This window comes from Brienomyrus brachyistius, chromosome 13 (genome assembly GCF_023856365.1).
Source record: "Brienomyrus brachyistius isolate T26 chromosome 13, BBRACH_0.4, whole genome shotgun sequence".
NCBI classification, from domain to species: Eukaryota; Metazoa; Chordata; class Actinopteri; order Osteoglossiformes; family Mormyridae; genus Brienomyrus; species Brienomyrus brachyistius.
This window is the reverse complement of record NC_064545.1, coordinates 4,166,043-4,192,399: the sequence shown is the minus strand read 5'-3', so window position 1 is coordinate 4,192,399 and position 26,357 is coordinate 4,166,043. Positions and strand designations below refer to the sequence as shown.

General features: G+C 43.7%; 1 protein-coding gene and 1 long non-coding RNA gene across 4 annotated transcripts in view; both read right to left on the bottom strand.

Moving 5' to 3' along the window:
- Window positions 1-26,357, bottom strand: part of LOC125705995 (uncharacterized) — a 246,424-nt gene that overhangs the window by 122,115 nt on the left and 97,952 nt on the right. The window lies entirely within an intron of this gene.
- Window positions 883-4,454, bottom strand: LOC125705997 (uncharacterized). Of its 3 annotated transcripts, XR_007381819.1 has the most exons (6): window positions 4,235-4,454; window positions 3,881-3,965; window positions 1,728-3,582; window positions 1,452-1,516; window positions 1,260-1,368; window positions 883-1,167 (listed from the first exon to the last, which is right to left on the bottom strand). It is a non-coding gene; the product is annotated as an uncharacterized LOC125705997 (long non-coding RNA). The 3 variants fall into 3 exon arrangements; XR_007381818.1 differs by having other exon boundaries at window positions 1,260-1,516; XR_007381820.1 differs by lacking the exon at window positions 3,881-3,965 and adding an exon at window positions 3,855-3,880 and having other exon boundaries at window positions 1,260-1,516.

Sequence of the window (26,357 nt, the reverse complement as noted above, 5' to 3'; positions counted from 1 at the left end):
AATTTAACTGCACTTGCCCAAATCACATCACGAAACCCTGTTCTATTCAAACACACTGTCCATGAACTATTCCTTCAAAAGTCTTTGAGAAAGTCTGAATATATACACACTAAAACGATCTTCACACCGTACCAGTCCTTCAGGAGCACCCCTCTCCCTTCCTTGGCGATACTGGCCACCACAAAGGCCATGGCATGGAGAAAAAGACCTAAAACATCGAGAAGGGTCCAGCTGCAGACGACTGTAGAGTGGAGCTCCACAGGAAATATGTCAGCTCCACAGGAAACACGTGATCTTTAATAACGCAAAGTGGGGCTAATCTTTACGATGTAAAGTGGAGCTCCACTGGAAACACGCGATCTCCACTCTGTTACAGTAGAACGTCAGTTGTAAAATTCTGGCGAATAAACACATGTTTTTGTTCATTATAGAAAAGTTTATATATGTGTATATGTATGTCAAGATCGGTGGTTGCGATCGTAGGTGAAGCGGGTGATCGCACGGGCAGGCGAGTGGGCAGGAAGCAGGCAGGCGGAATACGGGGAAAAACGGGGATTTATTGACGGGCAGGACCAAAGGGGGCAAAACGCAGGCACTGACATCAACAAACATCAGTAACATCAATGACGGACAATGAACTAAGGCAAGACATGGACTGAAATAGACAGGACTGGGCGAATATATAATCGGACACAGCTGGGCAAGATCAGGGAAGCATAATCAGGGGGCGTGGCACACACGAGGATCGGACAAGCCGGGCATATATATACATATAAAGTCATAAGATATCTTAAGTGTTATAAACATACACATATATATAGAAAATTATATATATATATATATATATATATATATATATATACACACACACACATACATACACTAGTTGTATAAATGATGATCGACATGTAATAATTATATTTAATAAACTGTTAAATTTATTTAGAAGGCAACAACAAACAGGATGAAATAAAAAAAATAATAATCAACACACTCATGTGCCAGTAATTTAATCATTCTTATAACAGACAGCATTAACCCGAAGGCCCCGCTGGTCAACACAGGCCTGTAAAAATAATTCCATGTCCTCTTGGACCTGAAAACCAAAGAGGAATGGCTCCTTGGATTCTATGTTGTCTCCATCCAGCACATCCCTTCTGCTGGTTTCTGTCAGAAGCATAGGAAGAAACATTATTATAACACTTTTTCAGAAGTAAAACAATTTACTGCTAAAAGTAAGGTTTAAAGTGTGCACTGACCAGGCTAAGTTCCACAGATTTGCGCTTTCTTAGTCTGAATACAGGTGCATGTTCACCTCTCAGCACAGCCTCTGATTCCTTTGTCCAGTGTGCAAATACCTTCCCATAACTTATAATGGAGAAATACTGATATTAATAATGTGTCTTTAATTTCATTTTTCAGTCAAACTTAACAGATACACACACACTGACCTTCGGAGATCAAAGTTTTCCATTAGCAGCAGGCACCACCATTTCCGCAATTTCGGCATGTCTAACTATTAAAAATCAATTTAGTGTCATTTAGTGACTTCTTTGCACACATACTTTATTGCTCTCTAAAAAGAGCTACTTACTATGGTGTAATAAAAGGGAGCATCCAGCACCACATATAAAGTAGACTGTCAATTAAAAAATAAATGTCAATGTTCATGACTTATTCTCAAAAGCATCTTGACAGTCCAAAAATATCTGAATGACGAATCTTACCATCAACATGTAGATGCCACAGTCAACCTCAAAGTCTTGTCTTGGAAACCCCTTTATTATCACAATGGGATAAAACACTCTTTAATCACATTTCATCAATATACCTGTATTAGAAAATCTCTATATAATCACACACATGATCACATGCTCCAACTCAAAGCCATTCATTTCAGACCACTCCCCTGGACTGATATTCTCTGCAAGCTTCCTGTTATTTTAAGATATAACATACAGAAATTACTGCTAGTACAAAAAAAGAATTAATTGTTAACAACTGTTAACTGTTAATGCTGCAGCAGCATGCTCTTTATAAACAGGCTTAAAAACACAGCCTGTACACAATTAGCAAAATGTGAAAGGGTCAGTCCGTGCCAAATCAACCAATGTCCAGAAAAGTTCCATGCGCATCATTCCTGATTTTGATGAAAACTTGGTATTTTGATCCTTATAGAGAACACTGAAAATTCCCCAAGTTTTATTGAAAAATTCAGATGTGAACCAAAAACTGATTTTTGCAAGTCCATAGCTTTGAAGTGCTTCCCGTGAGCTTAATTTTAATGCCAGATTCTGAAAGAGCAGGGAAAAGTATACCAGGAGAGCAATTTTCAGCTCTCTAGCATGCTTAGAAGCGAACATATGGTCTCTTGAAAACCCTTACAAATTACATGCGTGATTCGCGAGTGCAAAAAAGGGGCGTGGCACCCAAATTTGAAAGGGCCATAACTTTGGACTGCATCAGAATTTTTCAATAAAACTTGGGGAATTTTCAGTGTTCTCTATAAGGATCAAATTTTACATACCAAGTTTTCATCAAAATCAGGAATGATGCCCATGGAGCCCCTGGTTGATTTGGCATGGACTGACCCGAAAGTACATTCATATGCTTAGTCTTGATCAACCTCTACAGAAGTTCTGTAATTTCTGTTTCATCATATTTTAACATTTACAGCATTTAGCTGACACATTTATTCAGACTGAACTGCACTGCCCAATTATAACGACAATTTAATGACATAATTTGGTAACTATATCGGATAAACCAATTCTACTGTCAGAACTCATCTTCTAGGTATTTTAATACTATTATTTAAATATCTGATTTAACATCTGATGTATCACCTTTTAATCAAAAGGCTGTACTCCACAGTATAGGTCTGTCAAGTAAGCATGTGAATTCACTGAATAAACTGAAGACATGCTGAACACAAAATAGATCAGAACGTGATCTAAAATGTACTTAACCTGGAACACTGAACAGGTTCCTGCACACTAACATAAACAGAAAATTGACCTCAAGAGTGACACATATTGGTGGCCACCAAATCATGTCCTTTTCTTAGCACATCATGAGTCGAGAAAGAACATTTCTTTTATACCTGGCTTCATCACCTAAGAGACAGTTACTCAAGGTGTTAAGCAATGCCATTGCAATAACAGTCAGTCAATGATTCACAGTAGTTGCCCATGGCTTAAAATGTGTAAATTAAAGCTGTACCAAGATGTAACTGACACAATTACAATAAAATCTTAAAATCCTAACATCCTCAGACTTTTGGGCTTTTATTCGGTTAAGTGTATTGTATGGTATTGATGTGCTCCTACATACACAAAGCTAAAAATGCCCAGGAGTCCATAGTGGGAACACAATAATGTCCTTCCTCTCTGCATCATTCTGAAATGGAGATCAATATTTTACATGAAGTACTCTTACACTAGTTCTAAATAATAATCACCCAGGAAAATTTGTACTTACAGAAAGGGATTGAAGTGGCTCACAGTTGTAGGGAGGAAGCCAAGTCCGGGTGACAATGTACCTTGTCCCGGCATGGTAGTGTGCACCGCCGTATAATTTTGTCTGTAAGCAAAAATATACTAGTATAAATCAACTGAATGAAATTATATTTAAGCAATTTATTCCATACTGATAGCATGCATATGAAAAAGGTCTAAGTAAAATATTAAAAGCCTCTAAAATAAACTGAAAACCTGAGACAAACCACAGAGATCAACAAACGATGTTTATTAAAAACAATGCTTATTACTATCTACTTGTCATGCTGGTGAAATTATTAAAAGAATTTGTTATAAAGATTATCGAAAATATGTAGTAAAAATCAACAAACTCACTGCGCATGAAATCGGATGCAACATACCTTGAAAAAGCAAAGCGGCTTTTAAACGGGGATCCATGTTTACAATTTGGTTTATAAAACAATGTTCCTTTTAATGTAATGGCAACTGTAATATCAGAAAACACAATACAAAGTGTAAGGATTACTGCGCCTACGGCTTCTAACTAAATACACGTAACTGTCAGATGGTTAATAAGACTTTGCAGCAAAACGAGCAAAAATACATTTTTTTTAAAGTAAACATTAAACGTTTTCATGGAAAGCCAGCTCTATATGACAAGTGCTAAAACAGCTCGTCAAGCAACATAACGTTAGACTCAAATATTGTGTGCACACGATATTATTTTTATATGTTTGTCGCGTCGCTTAACTTACTTCAGGTTCGAAGACTTAGTCCAGACTCTCTCTTGGTACAAACACAGTGTAGATCGCGTGTTTCCTGTGGACCCCCACTTTACGTCGTAAAGATTAGCCCCACTTTACGTTCTTAAAGATCACGTGTTTCCTGTGGAGATGACATATTTCCTGTGGAGCTCCACTCTACCGTCTTCTGCAGCTGGACCCTCTTGAAAACATCCGAGAATTTCCCCACTCAAAGTAAGTGTAAACAAAATGGCTGGAAAACGGCATCTGCGCCGAGGGTTCCCGAGTGGTTCCGAATTGACAATCGTCGATGTGGAATGCACGGGAAATTCAAATTTCGTCATTCTTGGGCGTTTTCCATGCGATTTTTACGAAATAAAAAATTTAAAAAAATTCGGATCGGAGGCATTTCGGCGGGTCGGGAGGGGACAAGAACCAATTTTTTTTAAAGTGGCCTAAAGGAAGGGGGAGAACTCAGTACTAACCGGAGCTTAGCCGTGGGATAGAGCGTGCATCGCCTGGCACTTATCAGGACTCAGTGTTGGGCTCCTGCCAGGACTGAAAGGGGCTCCCCAGTCCGTGTGTGAAGGTGGGTGATGATGGCACGTCCGATTGTGAATAGCTTTGCAGCTGCTGATGCATTTTAATCATTAGAGGGACTTGTGAAGAAGGAGGTGCCGCCTATTAATGTTGCTTGCTTATGGCGTTAAGAGCCCTGAGTGTGCATCGGTCAGAATGCATCAGTCCGTCGTTCCACCAGCCTTTATTAACAACAGCAACTTGCTTTCGTGGGAATATACGTGTGGTTCTGCAACAACCAAATTGAACTCCCGGTAAACATCACACACCGCCAAATAACAGCAATTATCTCGTTCCTGAATAATAAATTAACAGCCTTTTATATTTAAACAATATTTAAATGAGTTAGCCCATGCTAAGTCGGCTGCAGAGCTATTGTGCTAACTGCACTAAGAACACAATGTTATGCCATCCTTCATAAATAAGGTATTTAAACATGCAGAACTTAAATCATAAACATAATAAAGGATTACAGTTAAGGGAGCAAACGTTAACCAAATACAAACGTACGGCTCTTGGACTGAACAAGCAGGGTGCTAAAACTCAAAACTACAGTTCCTACGCGGTCCGCAAGGTGGCACTCGCCGCCCACCACTCCCGACACCAACAGTCGTCTTCACTCTTCATGACAGGACTACTTAGCAATGCTTATGATATTTCGTAATTTTGTCTGATATTCCATAATTTTGTAATCATTAAAGGGACTACTTACTATTGCTTATAAGATTTCATGATTTTGTCTCGCTTTATATTTCATACTTTTAATATTCCTGAAGAGACCGAAGCGTACCTGTTTGTTCCGACAGCCCTATATCCCCCTCTCGTACTAAAACACCCAAATAACCTTTGCCAAGACCCTCTCCCTTCTCTCCTCCATCTTCTGCATGGTATACAACTCTTCTTTCAGGATACAGCAGTACTCTTGCTGAGCTATGCACAAAAATTGGAAACCAGTGTGGGTTGTAAAGACAGAACAGACATTTCACTTTTTTCAGACTTTCTTGCATGAGTTGCAGGGGATTTTCACTGATGGAAAGGTCATATCTGAACCCCTCATTCCCCAACAAATGTCGTCTATGACCAATATATGTATAACTGAGGCTGATGTGGTACTAAGCCTAGCTAAGCTCAAAATAAATAGATGGCATCTTGCCTGCAGTTTTAAAGGAGATGAGGAATATTATTAGCCGACCTTTAACTTTATTATTCCAGAAATCCTTATCTGCTGGTGTGGTACCTTCTGATTGGAAGCATGCTAATATAACACCCATATTCAAAAAAGGGGATCGAAGTAATCCAGCAAACTATAGGCCAATCAGTTTAACTGGAAAAAATAATGGAAGCTATAATCCAAGTGAAAATGGTAAGTAACATTCTGAGGGATAACCAACATGGATTCAGGTGATGAAGGTTCTGTTTGACTAATCTGTTGGAGTTCTTTGAGGGAGCTACAAGAGAAATTGATCACAAAAAGGCCTATGATGTCATCTACTTAGCTTTCCAGGAGGTCTTTGATGTTGTCCCCCACAAATGGCTCTTGCTTAAGCTCAGAGCTGCACGGATTTTCGGAACTGTAGCAGCTTGGATCGAAAACTTTGTAACAGACAGGAAGCCGTGGGTATTTATTAGAGGCACAAGGTAAGAGTTTTAATGGGCACACAGAGAGGCATACGGGACAGAATAGTCATAATAATGCAATGACAGGACTAGTGAAACAAACTCTGACGTGGACTTAAATACACAGAACTAATGAAAACCAACTCACAACAGCTGATGACAAGGGGATTCCACACGAGGTTAACGAGGGGCCGTGGCACACACGAGGACAGGACTGGCAGGGTGTGACAATATAGGTTGCCTTATAAAAACCACTGGAATTCAAAGTGACAGATCGCCGTAGAGTCCTGTTTATAAACCTTTATTAATACTGAAGTGATAGAGGTAAGGTTTACTCACAGATAACAAGTTATGTCTGAAGCTTTATTTGGTCACACAAGCAGCTTGACGGCACAGACTCGGCGCTATTTGTCTCTGAGGAAAAGGAAACTCATTAGATTTCCTGTCAAACATTTATGCAGGTAATTACACCAGGAATGCCGAAGGCAAGCAATAGTCTGATACATAATAAAAACTAGCAGCTGTCGGAATGGTTTTATTATTGTTGATTTATTTAGTTGTTGTATACTTTTGGATTAAAATGAATTAAACAAATTTGTCCGTCATTGATGTTACTACCGTTGATCTGTCCTGCCCGTAGCCTTCTTTCCCTTAATAAATCCCCAGTTTTCCCTGTATTCCACCTGCCTGCCTTGTCTTTCCCTGTCTCCTGCCCACTTACCTGCCCGTCGCTACCCGGGAAACCTGACAACTGCAGTTCCGCTGTTTTGTTTGGCACCCTAAATTATGTCCTGCAATCTGTGGAAAAATCTGAAGGCTGAGGAATGTTACGTAACACAGCTGAAATGCAAAAGCTCTCTCTGGTGTAATTCACTGCATAAAACCAATGGTCTTAAGTGTGGTGTCTTCTTCATAACACTCCCTGACTTTTGTATCCGTGACCATGAGATAGGGTGGGCTGCTTTTCTTCCTTCATTTTACTAGTGTTCCTCCCTTTCCTTCCAGCCTTGGCTGGTGGTTCAGGCAGCATCACCTTCTTTTAATGGACCACAGTTACACAGAGATGAACAACATGGACTACTTTGGATTGAGGTTTTGCAGTAAGAGGGTGCTGAAGGAAAAAGGAGTTTCAAAGAAATCGGTCTGCCTGTACTGCCGATTTTGTCTCTGCCCATTTCAGATGTTCATGTAAAGTGTGAATTTACTAATGTGACATTCCTTAAATATAACCACTGAAACAGAACGGTTGTAAATTTGCTGTCCAGTTTGGTAGATGGACTGACGCAGAGGCGGAGCTATGGATAAGTCTGGGTGGTATTGACAGCTGGGCCCACCCAATTAGATTAATGAATCTGCATTCTTTATATATAAATTACTGTCTTCTAACTCTGTTCCTATACATCACTGTTGTTACTGTGGCAAGTACGACAGAATGTGTGAGCTCCCTCTAGTGGTCCTCTAGGTATAATTTTTTCTCACTTTTTTGCTATTCTGTCTTTTCATACCTATAATGCGGCGATTAGCTTCATACTGGGCACCGACACACCTGGAAATGACGTAACATCGAACCAAATGCCAAAAGTAATCAGAAGTTAGCACGCTGCCCAGAATGCACAGATAAGAAGCTACACAAGTCGTCCAGCCACGACGTCACCCAGCCCCTCGTCTGCCGTCTAAAATACAGGTAAATTACATGTGCTCCATATTTCTGCAGCTGACATTATTTTGAACTGGGCCATAAAGAACATATTCTCATAGCGATGGCTTTTAATCAGTCCATGCTGGATCTGGGAGAAATGATGCGGCGAGCAAAGCAGGTGGTTTGGGTGCCGACGGTGCGTGAAGGTGTGCAGGCAGCGGCAGGAGAGAAGATGTTAAGGATTCAGTGGAGTGCAAAGGTTGTAGGTGATTTGAAGTTAGACAACAGAGATTCGTGGCTGTGGAGCATGATAGGAGTTTTGTGTGATTCAAAAGAAAGTACAGAGGAATGTTGGCAGGAAATGGAAAGAGAAGTGCCTGAGGAGGTGTGGACTGCTCATGATACAGATGTAGGTCTAGTAAATTCAGCTAGCCCACTGGAAATTTATCTTAAGCCAGGGTGCACACCACCCTGGAAAAACCAGTACCCCTTGAAACCTGAGGCCAAGGAAGGTATAAGGGAAACGATAGAGGGATCACTGGATGCAGGGGTGTTGGTGCCTACCATTAGCTGCTGCAACACCCCCCTCTTGCCTGTGCCAAAGGCAGGAGGTGAAAAGTGGAGGCTGGTACATGATTTGCGTGCAGTAAATGAGGTAGTGGAGGATCAGACAGCAGAAGTTCCCAATCCACACACTGTTGACAAATGCGCGCCCCCATTGCAAAATGGTTTACAGTTGTGGATTTGTGTTCAGCGTTTTCAGTGTGCCCCTTGCAGAACAGTCACAGTTTCCGTTTGCTTTCACCTATTCGGGTCAGCAGTATACCTACACGAGGATGCCACAGGGATTTAAGCATTCGCCGCATGTTTTTAATCAGGTGCTTAAGGCAGACTTAGACTGAATTTAAAAAGTACAGTGATACAGTGTGTGGAGTATCTATTGTTGTGTGCGGAAACGCTGGCAGACTGCCACCAGGACTCAGTGCAGTTGCTGAAGGTCTTGGCAAAAGGGGGCCATAAGGTGTCCAAGGCCAAGTTGCAGTACTGCCAAGAGCAGGTTACGTACTTGGGGCGTGAGATCAGCCACGGGAGGAAAGCTATAGCAGCAGAACAGCTAAAAGGAATCACTAAGGCTCCGAAACCCATGACTGTGTCACAGATGCTGACATTTTTTAGGGACGACAGGATTCAGCGTGGACTGGATTGAGGACTGTGCTGTGAAGGTGGCACCGTAGTGGGCACTGATAAAGGAGGAGGGCCACACTAATTTGAAGGCCCCCTTAATTTGAACTCGGTAGCATTTGAATCTATCAAGCAGAAGCACCAGAATGCACCTGCTCTGGGCCTCCCAGTCTACACCAAGCCGTTTTATCTGTATGTCGGGAACAGGAAGGACGGCTTTGGGACAGCCCTGCTCACTCAGGACTTGTGTCCTGGCAGACGGAAGCAGCCATTGGCATACTATAGCATGAAGCTGGACAATGTGGCTCAGGGATACCCACCCTGTTTCCAGGCAGTGGTGGCTGCCTATTTAGGCTATGAAAAGGCCACTGCCATCACAACGGGTTATCCAGTGACAATTTATACTTCACATAAGGTGGTGGACCTTATTGACAAAGGCAAATGTGTGTTGACCCCAGCAAGGCAGTTAGCGTACTTTGCATTTCTCTCTTACCCGGATGTGACAATAAAGCGCTGCACTACAGTGAACCCTGCAGACAGCATTCCCCTGGAGGATAAGGGCAGCCACATGAGTGTGTGGCAGAGTCTTTGGTTTACACTAAACTGAGACCAGACTTGGAGAGCTCTCCCACTGAAAATAGCGAGATGGTTTTGTTTGTGGATGGCTCATGTTGGAGAGATGGGGATGCCTTGAAGGCTGGGTTTGCTGTAGTTCAGGCACAGGGTGATGATTTTCACACTCTCGTTTCAGAGCCAGTGGCACAACCGTGTTCCGCTCAATTAGTGGAGATAAAGGCTTTGACTGCAGCGTGCCGGCGAGGACAACATAAGACGGTTACAATCTACACAGACTCTGCATACGCACACGATGTATGCCATCTGTTTGGAGCAGTCTGGAAGCAAAGAGGGTTTCGCAAAATTGACGGCTCCCCCATTCAGCATTATAATCAGATTTTGGAGTTGCTACACGCAATGATGCGTCCCAAGCGTTTGGCTATTGTTTAGTGTCAGGCCCACCGCAAAGGTCGTGATTTTGTTATTCAAGGCAATGCGGCCTCTGATGCGGCAGCCAGGGCGGCTGCACAGGTCAGGACTGCTCATCTTTTGCCTATGGTGACTATAGGGCTGGACCTTACTGTTTCTGATCTGGTGGCCCTGCAGGAGCGTGCGGGCCCCTATGAGGCCTCAGTGTGGCTAAAAAGGGGGGCCTCTAAGGATGCTAATGGTCTGTATAGCAACCATGAGGGGCTTTTGGCCGCACCTCTGTCTTTGGTGAACATTTTGATAACGGATGCGCATGGTCTTGACCATTGCACAAGGGGGAAGGTGTTTTTACACCGCAAGGTTTCTGGGCACCACAGCTGCAAGCAATGGTGGATACAAGGTTGTCAGAATGTGAGGTGTGCATTAAGAACAATGTACGCAAAGCAATCACAGCCCCAGTAGGGCACATTCCAGTGCCGGAGGGACCGTTCAGACACTTGGTGATGGACTATGTGGACATGGGAAAAACAGCATATGGAAAGCGATATATGTGTGATTGTGGACAGGTTCAGCAGACGGGTGGAGGCAATACCGTCCAAGGACATGGAGGCGATGACAGTGGTGAAATTCCTGATCAGAGAGGTGATTCTGAGGTTTGGGATACCAACTGAAATCAGCTCTGATAATGGAGCTGCATTTGTGGGGAAAGTTACTAAGTTAGTGGTTCAACAGCTGAGAATAAAACAAAGGTTGGGATGTGTGTATCACCCTCAGTCGCAGGGCATGGTGGAGAGAGTGAATGGCACACTTAAGCAGAAACTGAATAAGATTTGCGCCACCACGAAAATGAGCCACTGCACTAGAGTACTGCACGAAAGGCAGATAGTCACTGAAAACGACACAGAGGATGCAGCTGCCCTTGACTCAGATGGCCCTGATGGAGCTCCCAGAAGAGCTCCACAGCTTGGAGAGGAGCCAGTTTCAGGTTCAGAGCAGACTGAGGGTCAAGAGGGAGCGTCGCAAGCAGACCAGCCACTCCAGACAGGACACGAAGCTGTGGGTTCTGGTAGGGCTGACAGCGATGATATTGGTGATGCTAATGATATATCCGGCCCTTCAGGTCTGGGGGCACAGCAGGACCACAGGTCAGGTGAGTTCAGAACAATTGACTTCACTGATTCAGCCTTGTCCTTTTATGCTGAATAACCTCTCAGATAACAATGAGCGAAAGCGGAGAGATAGGGAGGAGATATGGGTGTGAGGAGAGTGAGCAAATTGTAGAATATACCCAGGATGAAGTAGACCTGGATGGGTTAGCAAAACGTATGCTTGGAAATTGGTGGTATAAATAGGCTTTGGTGGTATAATAGTATACCGCCGCTTCATTAGGGCAGGAGGGTTGTGTGTTGTGTGCAGGTCCTGACCCTTCAGTTAGAGTAGTCCCATTCCCATACACTAATAAACAGTGTGAAGAATGGGAAATGGAAAGGATTATAAGATTCTGGAAGAGTCTGTGTCAGGAGGGGCAGGCCCCTGAGAAAGACTGCAGACCCATATCTAACCAGTCAGAGCGCATACCATACTGCCCATATCAGTGTCTGATATATCAGGGAAATTCTAAATATGCGTACAGGATGGAAAAGCATTGTGGGCAGTTTAAGCCCTGGGAAGGGGGACAGCAAGATATTATGGCGAACAAATTGAGTTTTTTCAAGGGACTTATTTATGAGTGTTTTACAAATGATAGGCCAGAGGAGGTAGGCATCTTCTGGGGAATATGTGGAACTGTTTGGAATGTGAAAGGTCCCTGATTACAGAACGGAGAACTATCACGTGTTCTGCTGGATGCGCTAGAAAACCAGAGTGTGCCCCTGGCAGATGTGTGGTGGCTGTGTGGTAAGGAGGGCGGATTGAGGCCTACTCTTCCCTATAATTGGGGAGGCCTCTGCGCTAGGATAATGTTAGTCAGCAAGGTGGATATATATTCTAGAAGACGACCGTCTAGGTCCCGCAGATTTGTTGCAAATTACGAGAATCATCCCAATGTATATATAGATGCAATTGGCCAGCCAAGGGGCATTCCAGAGAAATATAAGGTGAGAAGTGAGATAGCTGCTGGTTTCGAATCGATATTGATTTGGCCTACTATTAACAAAAATGTGGAATGGAGAAATTATTTGTACTATAATCAGCAGAGGTTTACCAACTATACTCAGGAGGCACTCGCATCTCTGGGGGAGCAGCTTCAGGCCACCAGTCTGATGGCCTGGCAGAACAGGATAGCCCTGGATTGGCTCCTGGCAGAAAAAGGGGGAGTGTGTGTGCTGTTCGGGGATCAGTGCTGTACGTTTATTTTTAATAATACAGCCCCGGATGGTTCCTTTACTGAGGCTATGAGAAAGTTGCCGGGGTTACAGGATGAGATGGCAAGTAATGCAGGACAACATGATGGGTTGTTTGACTGGTGGTATGATATGTGGGGAAATTGGCAGCAAGCCCTTATGAAAGCACTCTATGTGGGTGCTGTGCTCATTTTTGCTCTGCTACTAATCTTTTGTTGTGTAGTTCCTCTTGTTCGCTCCCTAGTGGGGAGAGCACTGTCCCGGCAGACGACTATAGCTGCAATGTCTAGAGTGGTGGGAGGACCGTTTGGAGCGGCATCCTCCTGGACCAACACGGAAACGGATGGCGACATAGACACCTTGGATGCAGTCCTGCCCATAGCTGAAGTTCGGCCGTACCGTGTGTGAATACTCCGGGCGGGAGACCTGCAGCATGCCTGCCTCCCATGACATCTGGGATTTTCTGATTATGACAGACTGTCCGTTATAGTAGTATGCAATGTTATTAGTTAACCTTTTACTTATCTTTGTATTAGATATATCTGTTTTTGTATTGAGTTTGTAATAGATTTTGTAGTCCTGCTATACATGCAATATATTCATGGGAGGTCATTTTATGGTGATCCTCCCCTCCCTTCCTGATGTACCCCCTGTGCTGCTGTTGGTTGATTCTCAGTGTTAGTAGTTTGTGAGCCATGCCTGCCATGGACCCCGAAGGGGGGGGGGGGCGCGCCTGTGGCGGGCTGGGAGTGGAATTTCCCTGGGTGATAGGGTTTTTGCCCTCCCTCCTGGGCTGGATGGACAGGATTGTGTGTGGGGGAAATATATGGAATATTATTTAGCACTATATAACGTAGAATACAAGTATTATAATATTATTAAAAAGTATGCCAAATATCCATGATATTATGTTTACAATGTAAACATTATAATATAATCAACACAATGTAATCAACTGAGTATGTATTTGCACCTTTTGTTAGTCTGAGTTTCAGTTTATGTTACTTTGTTAGTCCTGAATCTATGAATATTCACTTTTATTAGCGTATATGTTATCACTATGTTAAAGGACAAATATATTATCAACCTTCTAGTTAGACAATGTGTAACAGGCTGAAACTGCCAAGGTTTACTACTGAAGGAAGGGATTCGCCTGAGTTCACCAGAAGTTCACGGCTGAGCATTTTTAAAAAACCAAGTGGAGCTGCTCGCGCCACCATTATGTTCAGCCGAGAGACCAAACGGTAAAAGAAATGATGGACAAACTTATCACCTAGGGGTGTGGATTAAGGGAAAAAACAATGATTGTGAATGGATGAAGGAATGATGATGCTTAAGTGACGAGATAAGAAGAGAATGAGAATGATAAGAACTTGGTGTAAAACAGTACTGGACACACTTTACGTGTCCAGCCTTGGTTGTAACTTCATTGTTGCAATAAAGACTGAATTCTGGATACTACACAAGCGGCCCTCTGACTTCTGATTTGGCGGGGAAGGAGAAAAGCCACGACATAACCCCTCAGAACTGGTGTAAGAATCAACTTTTGGGTGTTTATAGTTTCCTGATTCGGGATACAGCAGTGCATTCTGGGAGCCGTCTATCTCCCACAGTGAAACACCCAGCGAAGTTAGGAAAAGAACTTATCCCTTGTTCTTTGGTAACAGATGGAGGAGTTTCATCATCACGTCCCTCCTTGCATAGGCATAGGATGAAATGATCCACCAGGGATGTCAACTGGGGTACTAAGGGCAGGGCGTAGCTTGGTCTTGGGTCAAACTGTCTGTCACAGACAGATGTGATGTTAAAAGTATAATAATTGCAAAATAATGGTAATACTGCTGTTTTCTGCTAGATGTAGGTGTTGAGGCTCAGAGGGAGGGGGATGAGTGACGTGGAATTGAAGATCCACAGTGAGAAGGCAAGGGGGTCCAGATCGGCGGTCACGATCAGCCTCAGGGGTTGAGACTAGACCTGGTTGCCTTTCACTCTGCAGCAGGTTTGGAGAGCAAGTTAACCTCTAGCTGGGCTTGTGGTTTCGATATCCGGCCCAGCTCTCTGTGGGTGTGATAGATTAATTTTTATTTGAAAGCTGTATCACAGTAGTTTTGAAAAAATAAAACAGTCATTGAGGAAAGCAGAATTCATTTATTAATACATTAATAAATTCATAATTACAAATATAAAATGTCTGATAAAAACAAAGCCTTATTTAAAAAAGGTTAAAATGCCAAAGCTCTGAGAAAAGTTAAAACGTTAAAAATGGGCTGACGGGGTTAAAAGCTTTTAAAGAAAAAAAATGATACCTGCCTTTACATCCATATTTAACTTGCGGTTTACCTGTTGAGCCTTTCAGCTCACAACGGGTTGATTAATTATGTCTGCGGAGGCCGGAAAGGGGAAACTTTCAGCGCGATGCCTCATTCTCAGTAATGCTACCACGGAGGAAGCGTCGTGCCTGGATGTGTTTATTTACATTTCCCCTTTATTCAGGGTGTTACATGGGCAGTTTGCATGGTCTCCCTGTATCCACGTTGGATTCCTCTCAGTTCTCTGGTTTCCTCCCGCAGTCCAAATACACGTGGTTCAGGTGAATTGGTGCCTCTAAAAGTACCCATAGTGACTGTGTGTGAGTGTTTGCCCTGTGACAGACTGGCATCCTGTCCTGGGTGTTCCCCTGCCTTGAGCCCTGTTCTGCCTCAGATCAGCTCCACGCTCCCTTTCTTGTACTGACCCTGTACTTAATAAGAATGTGCAAGATAGATGGCTGAACTAACATACATTGAAATGCTTTTTGTATGTCATGTCAAGTGATTTGTGTTTAAAAAGCACATTAACAAACAATACATGTTGTGCCAAAATGCTGTAAATAGAAAAGCTACAATAAAACCATGAAATACGTAATACAACCAGAGACACTGGACAAAGTTACATAATATATATAATTTTAGTAATTCAATAGGGATAAGATAAAAGCAGGAGTAACTGTCTCCAGGTCTTTGGCTGAAAGGTGTGATTTAAGCCTGGCTATGGAGCTGACAGAAACACCCCTTCACAACAGCATTTATTTGTTTATCAGACTCAATGATGAATCAAAGATGAAACCAAGATTTTTAGTATGTGACCGGAAGTTTTCTGAATGAGGCCCTAATTGTTCTCTGAGATCATGAACAGACCCTGAGTGACCAAAACTCATTACCTCTGTCTTGTTTTCATTAATCTAGAAGAAGGTCATTGCTGTCATGTTCTTAATGTCCTCCCGACAGTTAGAAAGGGCCATCAGAGAGCAGCAGTATCCAGGTTTTAATGGCAGATAGAGCTGCATATCACTGGCATAGCAATGATATTTTACATAATAACATTCACAAATAGAGTCCAAAGGAAGCATGTATAGACGGAATAGGAGAGGGCCTGTATCACAGGACTGGATATGTTTACAAGTAAGGTCATAGTACTGAAGGGGTGTGGCCATCCCACACAGTGACAAGCCCATTCATTCACCTCATCTAGGCCTTTTACTAGGGATTTAAGGTCCTGGTTTTCCTCTCAGACCCTAGAACACACTGCCAGGCTCAGATTCCCAATCCCACATCCTGCTGAAGCCCTTCCCAAGATCAGACACTAGTTTTGTTTTCCTTGTTATTATAGTGAAATGATGGTCTTTGCCTTTTATACATCATCACTGTTCTGTTAATTACACATGACGTAATCTAAGTATTATACAAGCCAAGCATCATCACTTAGAGATGTCATGATGTGGAAAATCCTTGTTCAGCTAATTATTTTTCCCACAGGTGCTGACAGTGTGTCCACAGTGAAATGGGTCTGTGTACAGAGAGGATGATCTGTTACAATCCCATGTTTCTATGGTGACAGATATAAAACTCATGTGAAATACTGGTGCAGAGGGTATCATGTGAGGTCATGTACTCCCATAGTACACACTGACTCTCCACCGGAGGGTAAAGTGTGAGTCAGAGATGATCCTGACTAGCGAGTCTTCACTGTGACCATCAACAATCTGACAGCTGAGGACTCTGATCGGTACTGGTGTGGTGTGAAGATCAGTGGAGCCTCTTTGATCGGGTTAATCTGTCAGTCACTCATGGGAAGATGTCTGTACTGCAGACTGTAGCCAATGAGATGCACAGTATGTAACATGTCATTGAGTCAAGAAGGAAGGACATTAACGCAAACACTGAAGGAAAAAATGTTTTAATATTTAAAAAATCTGCATTTTAATTTAATTCAATATGATAAACGAGACTTGGAAGAAGTAACAGTGTCAGCTAAATTGGGTGACTTCATGAGGTTAAATATGATAAGTAATATGTTAAAAAATATCAGTTTATTGGGCAAACATTTACATATGCATGTTGTAATGAGCTGATGATATTCATAAACATTTCATTGCTATGCAAATCTTTGTGTGTTTTACCTGTGTGTTCAGGTCCTCCAGGGCTGTCAGTGGACAAACAGGAGGTGACGGGTGTGGATGGAGACAGTGTCAGTGTTACTATGGAAACAACAAAAGACATAGGATGTGGTGTAAGATTGGGGGTTCCTGTGCATCAGAGAGATCAGCGAGTTTGGATGGGAGGCCTGTCCTGATCAGGGATGAAACAGAAAATAAAACCTTCATTGTGACAATGAGTGGGCTGGAGAGGAAGGACACTGGCTGGCATTGGTGTGCTGCTGGAAACCTGCAGATTCCAGTTCATATAACTGTCAAACGTAAGTAATTGATTTAAATCTGCCTGTGAATCCTTTGTGCTTGGATATAAATAGATAAATACTAATTTTATTTTATTTTTGAAACCCAGCAGTTTCACTCACAAAGGGGTTTGTGCTTCTTTGTGGGGATATTTATCAGCTGTTGTGAAACAATTATTTATTGGGATTATTGTTTCAATGATAGTGGCACGGTGGTCCAGTAGGTGGCGCTGTTGCTTCACACCTCCATGTTCAGGGGTTTGAATCTGGCTTCTGCTCTTTCTGTGTGGAGTTTGCATGTTCTCTACATGCTGTGTGGGTTTCCTCCAACAATCCAAAAACACACAGTCAGCCTAATTGGTGTCTCTAATATAGAATGTGTGTCTTCTAGTTTATGATCAGTCTAATTGTGTGAAGACTGACTAACATGTCTGTAGGTGGTTTTTCATTGCAGCGTAGGCCAGTGTTACAGTTGTACTCTGTAATATCTGTTCCAGTGCTGCATCCATCCATTGTCTGAAACTGCTTGTCTAATTCAGGGTCCCTATGGGCGCAAGGCAGGGTACGTCCCATGACAGGGTGCCAACCCATTGCAGGACACACTCACACTCCATTCTCTCGCACAAGCACACCTACCGGCAATTTGACAACTCCAATTAGCCTCAGCATGTTTTTGGACTGTGGGGGGAAATCAGAGTACCTGGAGGAAACCCCACAATGACACGGGGAGAACATGCAAACTCCACACACACAGAACTCTGGTAGAGACTTGAGCACACGTGCCAGAGGTGTGAGGTGACATTGCAAACCACTGCACCACCGTGCCACCCTGCTACAATAAATACATTATAATATGTTAATAAAATCATTTATCTCACCTGTTCACTATCAGTGCCGTGGGATGTGAATACTTTGGTCATGACACTAATTCATTGTTCTCCATCTAATCATTTTCTCTGTAGAATACCTTTCATAATTTATATTTCAGTTTCAAGAGTGACCTTTTCTTAGTCTTTATTGACTAACAGAGCACTGCTTTTTATTAACGATCCTTTCTCCTGTTTCCACTGCTCTCCTTTTCTCTGCACATGATGAAGAAGGAGGGGATAATGAAAAACTGAGGTAAGCATTCAGCAGCATTTACAGTAGTGTGGGGATCCAGCTAGCAGCATTTACCTGATCACACAGTAATGGGAAACTGTCATTTTAATTTTAAGAGAAAAAGATATTATTTTTTATTTTATTTTATTAATAATAAACTTGAGATCCCATCCCATCCAGGGTGAGCCCTTGCCTTGTGCCCTATGCTGCTGGGGAACGACTGCAGGCCTGTTTTTACAAAATAGTGTAACATGTTGTGTGATAATCTCTAGCTATTTTCATGCTCTTTGTTAATGTCTCCTGTTCCTCACATGTAACCTGTGTAATACAGTAGTACAGATGGCTGTACCGTGTTGCTATAAAGCACGTAAGACTTTACTGTTCAAATCCACCCTCTTATTCAGCTCTTTGGTCCAGCTGGCTCTGCATGTAGGACTGGGCTTATCGGTGCTGCTGTTGATCATCAAGATGGTTTTACTTCAGTCAGAATAGATTCACTCTTCTGTTCTTTAGGTTTAATTGTGATACGTGTGACTGACAGACACACTGATGTCTGACAGGTGGGAGCAGGTTCTGGATGCTGTACTGAAAGCTGGGACTGGTGTGTTTTATCTGATTTGCACCATCATCACCATTCAGCTGCACTGGACCTCCTGTAGAAAGCGGGAACCAATCAGAGAGAAGCAGAGGGTCTCCCTGTGTTAGAGGAAGCTGGCAGAGGAGATGACCTTCGTGGAGCAGAATGAGTCAGACAAGCTGGAAATAAATGGTTATATATATATTTTATATATATATATATATATATATATATATATATATATATATATATTCCCTCCACCACCCCCCCTCTGCGGAGGACTACTTTATTTCTATTTAGTTTTATTTATTTCCTCAAGAGAGGGAGAAAGGAGAGAGAGGGGGACAGAAGGACGAAAACGGAGAGGAAGGTAAATAGAGAGGGAGGGAGGGAAAAGAGAAAAACAATTAAGAACAAAGAAAACCACAGATAATCTGCTTCAATACCTGCTGATGAGAGAAAACAACAACCAACATCTGTACGAATCACAATGAGCATGTTAAGGAGCAACAGCCGATAAAGACAGTGTGTGTTTGTGACAACCTGTTTGTACACCTGCGTGTATCTGTGAGAACCTGTTTGTACACCTGCTTGTATCTGTGAGAGCCTGTTTGTACACCTGCGTGTGTCTGTGAGAACCTGTTTGTACACCTGCGTGTGTCTGTGAGAACCTGTTTGTACTCCTGTTTGTGTCTGTGAGAACCTGTTTGTACCCCTGTGTGCACACCTGTATCTGTGAGCGCGCCGGTGTTCAAAAGGTTTCTCCATGTAAATGTCTAGTAGTGTGTGTGGGGAGCCACAGCCCCATCCCTCAGGACATGAAGCAGACACGGAGGAGGCCCGGACCCCAGACATCCAGAGGCCCCCCAGGGCATGGGAGCCCCCGGAGGACCACCGCAAGGAGAATAGCATCCCTCACCCAGAAAAGGGCAGAGGAGAGCTCCGGAGGGAGGCCATCCGGCAGCCACAGTGCAGGAGCCCCAGGGGGCCGTGGCGGTGAGCCCGCAAGCTCCGCCGGCGGCCGGCCCCACCAGAACAGACCAGGCCCTGGGCCCAGAGATCCAAGGGCCCCCCCAACCCCCAGCAAGGGCCGACAGAGCCACGAGGGCCAGACCCCGCCAGGCAACCGCCGAGGGTGAGCCAGCACCCACCCAAGCACCCAGCCCTGGACATCGAGAACCACCAACGCACCAGCGGTCGGGGGCCCCATCCACCGGCAGGGAGTGTGGCGGCGGGGCCACAGCTCTTCCTCTCAGCCCCCAGCTGCAAATGGCGAACAGAGAACGGGGGTGTGAAAAGACCCCATGCCCCCCTTCGCCCGCTCAGATGTGTTGTTGGTGCGTGTTGTTCTAAAGTGCTTTTAAAACAGGTGAAGGGCATAGCGCTAACCATCCCCTGCCGACCAACAGCTGGTGTTAGCTCGGCCCCTCCCCAGAACCCTCAATGTCTATGTGTGATTAAAATTGAGATGTGGGCCCTGGCACCAGAGGTAAGGCTGAATGAACAGACCGCCCTCTGGATGCCATTCTGTGTGCCCACCCCCAAGGCCCTAAATGTATGTGTTGTGAGAGAGTAAGTAATGAGAGTGTCTACGTTGTAGTGTATGAATGAGGTACATGTGGTCGCGAGGGGACAGAGGAGGGATACTTCCCCTGTATCCCAGCAACGCACCTGCACCTCAAAGCCCTACGTGTGTGGTGGTGTGATGGAGCGGGAGAAGGGAGGCACTTTGGGATGGGGAGGAAAGGAATGGCGGGGGGCCAAGTTCCCCCCCCTCTGGAGCCAGCTCCCCCGCTGACCCCCATAGGCACCCCCCCCCCCCCCCCCCCCCGAAATCCATCCAAGGTGGGGGGCCCAGGCCCATCCAGACCGGGGCCAAAGGCAGTGGCATCAGCGGGCCCCACAGAGCCCAAGACACCCCACCACAGAGGAAAAACTACCCCCGCCCCAGCATTCAGTCAACTCTCAGACTGCATAAGACAAAAGACATCCAGGTTGAGTCCCTCCTCCTCCTCTATTGGATCCCCCCCCCGCAGAGTGGATACCCCAAAAGCAGGGACCCCCTGCGGACAGATGGTAAGAACCTCCCCAACCGGCCGAGGTACACGGTTATGTTAACTGCAGTGAGGCCTCTTTCACTTGACCCTGCTAAGTCTGTACAGTCATAGCAAGAGAGTCAGTTAAACACAGAGAGGTTGATCTGCAGTGTTGGATTATCTGTTGGGAACCTGTACAACCACATATTGGCCACTTATTCACAAGCGCTTTGCTGCCACTTGCTGGTTAATGTTTAATAATAGTTAACTAGTGAAGGTTAGACTGGATTTTATTAAATTGTCTATTAATTCTGAAAAAATGCGGTACTATGCAAAAGTCTTGGGCCATCAAAGAAAATGTTTAATGCTATTTATCTGGGTTTTGTATATTTGCTCAGAACAAAAACACAATTATCATTAAAATATATGCAAATTAAAAGTAACACAATAAAAACTAACAAGAATTTCTCCTTTTCTCCAAAAAGTTGCTGATGCCTTGTTGGATCACTAGATGAACCACGCTTTGGTTACAAAATCTCTCCTCAGGGGCACCTCAGCCATTCCATGTATTTGTTAAATTTCACCACCAGCTCGCTTAATTAATTTAATTATTAAACAAATGTTAATGATGTATTGATTAGCCATAGGAGTTGTGTTAATGGTCAAGTCAAAAATATATGGGTGTATTAGATGGTTGGTGCAAATGCTGTACTGACTTAGAAGAGATTTTGAAATGACTGGGCTGCCACTCTTTGATGGACAAAATATTATAATTCTAGACCAAGATGAACATCATTTTATTTGACGGCCCAAGACTTTTGCATAGTTTTGTATATGTCTTTTATACTGGTCATTATTTGTTTTAATACATGATTAATAAATTGATACTTTACAAAACATTTAGTATTTTTATGAAATTGGTTATTATTAAAAACAAATTCCACAAACTTAAACGGTTTGGGGTTATTAGGTCACGCCTCCTTGTCAGGGCCCACCAATCAGGGACTCTTTTAGAGGGTGATGTACGCATTAAATCAGGACCGCCCACTTATCACTCCAATCACACCACCATCCAATCCAATCACAAATCACACCAGTTTGTCTCAGCTGACAGCAGCCTCACATATCAACTAAGGAGGAAGACGGCATATCAAAAGTAAAAAGAAAGACAACATCAAATGAAAACATCCCTGTGTTTTCTGCTTTCAATCCCATTAAATGACAGTAAATCTAGTTGCTGAAAACCTGGATCAGTAAATTCCAAATGAAACTTCTTTACCTGATTTAATTGTAACATATTTTGTTGGCAATGATGCTTTGTTGAGTCTAGAAAGGCGCAAAGTGGGTTACAGATAATTTAAATGAAGTAGTTTTACTTAAAAACCAGAAAGCTTTGAATAATCAGTTCAGCGTTGGACTATAGTGCTTCACAAAAGTAAAATCCATCCAGTTAAATCTCTTTACCTCCAAGTCAAGAAGGAATCAAATGCAGAAGCACATTGTGAGAGATACAAGGTGCAAACACATTAAAAGCACTTTTTTGTGTGAACATTATAAAACAGATTGATACATATTAAGCAGTTTGTAACTTTACATCCAGAGCTACATCAGTCAGAAAAAGATGACCAGCCCAACCAGCAGCTCCATCTCTGATTGTACAGAATCCCTTGTCTGAAGTCATGACTAAACTAATTTCCATATCTGCCTTCAGCTTCATCAGATAGATTAAATTAGGAACTAAACTAAACTAGGAGGGAAATACAGTCAAGCTATGTAAGTAGCTGAATTTTGTTTATCCACTAGAGGGCAGCCACACATAGATTCCCTTATAAATGGTTCTGATGCTTCAGGGAAGCACTGTAGAGAGACCCAGGTATGCCAGTGAGGAGCAGATAAAGAGCAGACGGATCCACCAACTAGCTGTAATATATAGTATTTTCATTGAATTTAAACAAATGAATATAACAGTGTCAGAGTGTCAGATCCATGTGACTTTTTATGATTGATGAGCTTTGAAAGCCTGAATATGACTGAGGACGCCCACGGACCCCATTATGTGTGAAACACCATTGTGGTGCTGAGAGAAAGACAAACAGCACTCAGTCTGACAGGACTGCTTATAAGACCCAGATGAAGTGAATCACCTGACTTTGCCCCCCTCCCCCCAGGACACCCCCGCCCCTGTCATACAGACACCTTCCTAATGGACTTCTTGATTTGTACTGATCCACAGATATTAAAAGGACCTACTGCAGTGACATTTTAAAACTGTATAAAACATAATAAAGACTGAAACAAAGGCCTGAGGTCAGACCCTCTGTATGCGGCACACAGTGTTTCTGCAGAGTCTCACACTCACATCCTGTATGACGACATTTCTGCTGTTCAGAATAAGTCTGATTTCACTGCTCTTTGCTCATTTGCAATATGAGGAAGTAACAGTTTAGAAAAGAACTAGACTTATTTGATTAATTTGTTTGTAGTTTAAACTGTGAGCATGAATGATTCACTGTGAAGGCCAGCTATCAATAATTTTGCTATGAAATCATGTTTCTAAAATAAGATTCTAGATGTAATCAAAATATTTATTCCTGGTAAGAGCAGGACAAAAGCAGCATCAAACTGTTTTCCTTATTACAGACAAGAAATAGAGAGAAAATGTATCAGTGCACAAACAGTTTATTTTTATCAAAGATAGATGGATGATTTTTAAACATTTAAAACCCAGAAAAAGGGAGGCAGTGAAGTTATGGAGAGTCAGGAAGTGAGTGTCAGTCTCCACAGATCTGAGGTCAGCGATCCACACTTCAGGCTCCTCTGATGCTCCTCTTCATCCTCTTCTTCACTGATGGGCCTCCAGGTGAGGATCACTTACTCTGGGACAGGCTCTCACTCTCTCTCACTCCACCATTCAGCGTAGTTAAGATGAAGATACATTTTGCACAATATACTTACTACATCTGTATTTTTATATTCATATTGTTCCCTGAAGTTTTATCACTTCCCAATAATAGTCTGTGGCGGTAGCATGTTGACTGACTGATTTTAGAATTGATTGCAGTCTTCCTTGTGTCCACTATGTGGCAGCAGTATACAGGAAATATCTTATTCTGTCACAGCCGCTGGTGTGTGTATAAATTCACATACTCTGATAGTAAGTAACTCTGCCTCCAACTGTTTGTCAGGGATCTGGGCAGGAATGAATTACATGTCAAATGTACATACAACAGAGATGGGCTCCTGGGAGAACTTTGCCAGAAGTTGAAACACGACTTTAAGAATGACACTGATCCAGAAGTGGATAGTTTAGGTCCAGAGAGTAAAAATCCAGTCCTGGATTTTGTTTCAAACAACTAGTTGTGTAAAGTGCCACAGACACAGAGTACTCAGCTGGTTGGTTGAAACTAAATCTTGGTCTGGATTTTTACTTTCTGGACCTGAACTATCCACTGCTGCACTGACCCCCACCTTCATCTTTTTTTTTCCCCTTTGTCCTGTCCGGCAGCTTTAGCAGAATCGAGGTCTGAATGCACTGCTCTGCCAAACATGTTTGCTTTACCATGAGGGGCTCTATAAACTCTGTATAGACTCCTCATGTTAATCGATTTCTTTATTTTATTTTATTTTATTTTATTTTATTTATTTATTTTATTTTGAACACATACAAAATTTTGCAGTGGGTGAGCTGGCCGAAGAGGAGGTACAGATTAGGAGGGAAAAAAGAAGGAAAAAGAAAAAAGGAATAAGTGAGAAACATGTCAAGAGTGGATAAATTCAGAAATGTGAAATTATCCAGAAATGGATGAATTCAGGAACAGACAAAATTAAAAAGTGAAGAAAGTAACACAACTATACAAGCATATAAAATCTTAGTGTGTGCTTGGATGGATGCGTGCAAGTATACGTGCATGTGTGCTCAATTGTGTAGGCGAGATGCAGGCTAGGGTGCGTGTGTTGTGTGCGTGTGTTGTGTGCGTGTGTTTTCAACATGAAATGGACTAAATAGCAAGGGTGGGAGGCCGCAACCACACCCCACAAGAGCCAGAGGTCGGCGGAGACAGGCCCGGGAGGACCAGGACGTACGCAGCACCCAAAGAGCACGGAAGAGCCGGGCCCCACGTCCCAATAACAGCCATGCCTCCACTCCAGCCGGGGGAGGAGGGAGGTCCCAGACGCAGCCCCCGCAGCCAAAAGGGCATGAGCCCCAAAGAACCAGAGGTGGGTTCCCAAATGCGAGGGCGCGGCCACTCCCGTATGAGCTAAGGCCAGGGCCCCTAGGACCCCAGGCGGCCGAGGGCCGACCAGCCCCCAGTAGAGAGCCTCACCCATGCTGGAGAGGCCCGAGCCCCCCCCGGGCCACCAGCCAGTGGAAAGGGGCCAGCAACCATGCCCAGGAGACCACCCGCACCCAGGACGGAGCAGCAAGCACGGACCCAGGCCGCCACCATGCACACAGACACCCCGCAAACACACCTCGCAGCCATGCACATACACCATACACACATCCCCACAACATACACAGACAAGGGGCAGGGCTTACTGAGTTTAAATTGAAGGTGACACCGCCACAGACACAGGTAAAGGTAAACAGTCTAGTTGTTACTACTGCTTCTAAACCTTTCTCTCCTACTCTATCCTATCCTCTACTTCGCAATCTCTCACACCATCACTACAGACATGTGCCTTAGACATATACCAGTACACTTATCTTTGAGACCTAGAATATCTCATCCAACATCCAGGCGCCGCACTCTCAGTAATCTTGTCTACCCTCCCATAACACCCCAGTCACAGCGAAGCGTGTTGGGTGGCCTCTGGAATTGCCAGTCTGCTGTAAAGAAGGCTGATTTCATTTCTGCCCTTGCTTCACACCACTCTCTTGACTTTCTGGCTCTGACGGAGACCTGGATATCGCCTGAGAACTCGGCTACCCCGGCAGCTCTCTCCTCTGCTTATGCTTTCTCTCACTCTCCTCGCCAGACTGGCAGGGGTGGTGGCACAGGTCTATTGGTAACTCGGAACTGGTGCTACACGCCCCTCTCTCTGCCCCATCTCAACATTTCATCCTTTGAATTCCATGGAGTTGCTGTTACCTCTCCACTCGATATTCGGATCATTGTTGTCTACCGCCCTCCTGGCCCCCTAGGCTGCTTTCTAGAGGAGCTTGATACTCTCCTCAGTCTCTTCCCCACTGACAGCTCCTCTCTCATTCTCCTTGGTGACTTCAACCTCCCCCATGACAAGCTCCCTTCTTCTGGTCTCCTCCCTTTTCTCGATTCCTTCTCTCTAACATCCAACAGCTCCTCTCCTACACACAAAGGAGGTAACGTCCTCGACCTGGTTTTCAGCCGCCCCTCTCCGGCTA